General features: G+C 33.5%; 1 long non-coding RNA gene across 1 annotated transcript; it reads right to left on the reverse strand.

Annotated features, from left to right (window-relative positions):
• Window positions 1–1,560: 1,560 nt before the first annotated feature.
• Window positions 1,561–3,138, reverse strand: LOC139143161 (uncharacterized). Its single transcript, XR_011554552.1, has 3 exons — window positions 3,110–3,138; window positions 2,689–2,739; window positions 1,561–1,687 (listed from the first exon to the last, which is right to left on the reverse strand). It is a non-coding gene; the product is annotated as an uncharacterized lncRNA (long non-coding RNA).
• Between the last annotated feature and the right edge of the window lie 854 nt (window positions 3,139–3,992).

Genomic DNA, 3,992 nt, shown 5'->3' on the forward strand with positions numbered 1-3,992 from the left:
TGGACTCCTGGCTGGCATCAGCAAATCTTCCATCATAATCTGATGGACTCCTGGCTGGCAACAGCAAATCTTCCATCATAATCTGATGGACTCCTGGCTGGCATCAGCAAATCTTCCATCATAATCTGATGGACTCCTGGCTGGCAATAGCAAATCTTCCATCATAATCTGATGGACTCCTGGCTGGCAATAGCAAATCTTCCATCATAATCTGATGGACTCCTGGCTGGCAATAGCAAATCTTCCATCATAATCTGATGGACTTCTAGCTGGCATCAGTAAATCTTCCATCATAATCTTATGTAAATATTCATCTGTCTGACCGTCAGTGTGATCCGCATAATTCGGTAAGCATACATGTACTTCCAGATCTTCAATGTCAATTTGTATTGCCTGCAGGCAATACAACACCACCTGTAAAAGGAAAGTGGCTCTCATATGAGACTCATGGGAAGCATTCATTGAATAACTGCTTTGAGTTTAAATTACAATGTAAATGTTTATATTTCTATTTTCAAAAACTTTTCCAAGGAAAATTGTGTATGACAGGCAAATAACAATGGCGGATTAGACACCAAAAACAACAGATATTTTATGTTTGTTAGCACATATTTGAATCTTTTTGTAACTTTCTATCTACTTTTGTCAGGCCCAAAACAAAATAGACTGTCTTGTTTTCCACTGTTGGAAAGTTAAAGTTCTTTGTTTCTTTAGTGACAAAATCAATCCTCTGTCGCAAAACATGACCTGTTAGATACAGTAAGCCAAAAAATAGAAGGTTTTCGTTAGGTAGAAAGGTTAATGGGATGCCAGGTTCAAATTGTGTAAATATATTAAAGATACAAGATAATTGAGTAATGAGCTGTTTATATTAAACTATACAGCACCAACTTGTGCAGATAGCTTTATTCTATGAATAAAGAGGCCTTGCCAGATTTGCCAGAGTTAAAAAATACTGCCGCCACCATTCTGTCCAACACTTCAGTAGATATGACCAGACACTTTGATTCTCTGTAAAAAATTATGAATTACCATTTGTATCTCTTAAAACAATTGATATTAGATATCTTTTCTCTTTTTTTCAAGAGTTACACACCACACCAAAATTTGAATGAACACTAAACTCATAAAATTCTGACTAGTTATCAACAACAAACAAAAAACAGTCATGATACTGTTATTTTTCCCTATATCATGTAATGCAACCAACCTAATCAACAAGGCCCCTCATTCCATAAAAAGTGATGCAAGCAACAGCATTTGAAATTGGGCAGGCAATGTAAATGAGTACTAGAATCTTGACTTCAGTATGTTGATATAAATAAAAGTTGTCTTTGAATCAACCTGGCATATCCAACACTCAGGTATCTTTAGAGGTGTAAATACAGTACTCTTCATCGATAAATGACATCAATCACTGATGGACACTTCACATTAGCCCTTGTCTGTAGTTTAAACCAACACTATTTTAAATGCTTATTGTAATAGTAATTACCCCATAACTGTTGATTTGCTATACAAATGATATATCTCACATAACCATGATAAAGTTACCTGGTTGGCAGTGGATTTTCCATAAATATAAGAATCCTGTCCAGAATACAAGTCATATGCTGGTTGACGTGAATAAATCTGCATTGCAGCAACTGTATCATCTTCTGATCTGCCTACACTCACAGTGGACAACCTATTTCATATCAAGGGGCTTAGCAGACTTAAATTATACATGAAATATTTTACACTCAACCTACAATAATTGACAAAGCAGTTTCTGTGAGATTTTACTTGCATGTAATATGTAGTGATTTTGTATATTAAACCTTTGAGTGCTTTAAATTTTTCCCGTCCAAAATTTAAGAGCAAAATGTTACCAATTTTGTTGAATTTTTTGCCTTTTTTGATAATTTTGGAACAAATGGCCATTACCTTGACTACAGTGTTTAATCAAAAATTTGGGAAAAAAATTTGGTAAACACATTTAACAAAGTCGGCAAAAATTAACTTTGACTCTCAAAGAGATAAGAATAATTATTTTTTGTTCTACAACATATAGGATCAAGTCTGGAGAATTGAGATGATTCAGCCAGTGATCAGGTGTAAGAATACGGTTTCTTATTAGAAATATAGCTCGTAGTGCATAAATTTGCATAACAACTATACAATATAAACACCATCTGGCTGATTAATATGACCTAAAGAGAGGTTTTATCATGGTTTTACCTATGCTTTCGTGTAAACTTTACTGGAGGCAAGTCAACTACAAGTGCCAAACATTTCCTACGTAAACTGCATTTTCACCTCCATAAAAAGCCTCCCCTACATCTACATGTTTAGTTTTTAGCTGTACATATTCCAATTCAACCTCACAAATCGTTCACTTGTTTAACACAAGACAGATAGTAATATGCAATAACTGCTGGGGTTTTGTTTGTACTAGCAGCTTTAGCCAACAACATTTTTCTAAAATTGTAATAAGACATTTGTACATGTAAGGTATCATGACACTGGTAAGGGATTAGCACAAAAATATTGTACTGTATGCTACCTTGTGATGAACATTGAAATTAAAGTTTTGATATCCTCTCAAATGTTCTCATGTATATAAAGGAAGGCAAGTCTAAAAATTTTCTCATGTGAAGATTTGGAACAGTTCAATATTTTTTGTTTGTTCAAGAGTTAAACACTTACCCATCGATACAGCCACTAATGCAAATGCCATAGGGTTTCAAGTTGTCATACCTGCATAAAAAGAAGAGGTAGACTAAACAAGAAGAACTGTTTAAAAATAATAAAATAGTTGATGTCAAGGCAAAAATTTGTCTGTTGCATAATGCTAACTAGTTGACGCATTGACTTGGTTGTTTAACTCCAGCAAATTTTTTGAGCTGGTAAAAGGAATAGCTCATACACAGTTTTTTCAGGTTGTCTTCTGTGTGTACAACAATTTTTTGTTTCATGTTCAGAATGTACCTTAATACTATACATGTAATTGAGTTTAGCTATATTTCATGTGTCAGTCATGAATGCTTGCATATTTACATTTTGAAAAGTTCATACTAATATAACCATCATATACAAAAGACTTAAAACACCAAAGAAGTTTACATACCCATCCAGGTGCCACACATGATTAGGCCCTGTGAAAGAATGTGTATCAAATTTATAATGCATACAAATTACAGTTTCATACTGACAAGTTAAAATGTTTAAACTCATTTGGCTGTAATATCAAGATATATTTTTACCACAATTTACCTCAATTTGTACACTCAGATATTGTTTGCCGAAGGCATCTTGAATTTCAAGATTATTTGTGAAAGCCCTAATAGCTGCGAATTTTATGCATTATTTACATGACTTTATTTTCAAGCCAAGGTTGGTGTAAATGTAGTAACTGAAGGATGTACACAGAAGTATCACTGCTTGCTGATTTGGACCATGGCTACACATTTTGACAGGCTGAATAATTAATAAACTGATGCCGCACTCATAAAATGGTGCCCTCATGGAAAAGTAAAAAAACACAGTATTTCTTGCACATACACTGTGATCATACCAGAAACAGCATGATGCTATTTACTTGAATGCACAACACACGATGGACAACATTTTGTGGTTTTAATCTTTATTTTCTTTGTCATATGATTTAATTTTTGAAAATGGCGGGAAATCTAAAATGATGTTTATACAGTTCAATTTTTTACTTGTCTTTTTCAACACTTACTTAATTGACAGTGTTATACATTTTTTTCAGTCTCTAATGGGTCTTATTCCAAGAAACTCTTGAAGGCTGAGGATATTTTGAGATCAGTTTATACATTGTTTATACAGTATATAAATTTATACAGCTATTGAGACTTTAAAGGGTCAGTAATGCTAACTATTGATAATTTTTTCACAATTTTTGTTCTCAATGTCAACCGTAATTTCCTGTTCTATTTCCAAAAGCATGTTTATATACGCAATATTCAGCTTGTCAACCTGTATTTGTA

Source organism: Ptychodera flava, chromosome 11, assembly GCF_041260155.1.
Source record: "Ptychodera flava strain L36383 chromosome 11, AS_Pfla_20210202, whole genome shotgun sequence".
Classification (NCBI taxonomy): Eukaryota; Metazoa; Hemichordata; class Enteropneusta; family Ptychoderidae; genus Ptychodera; species Ptychodera flava.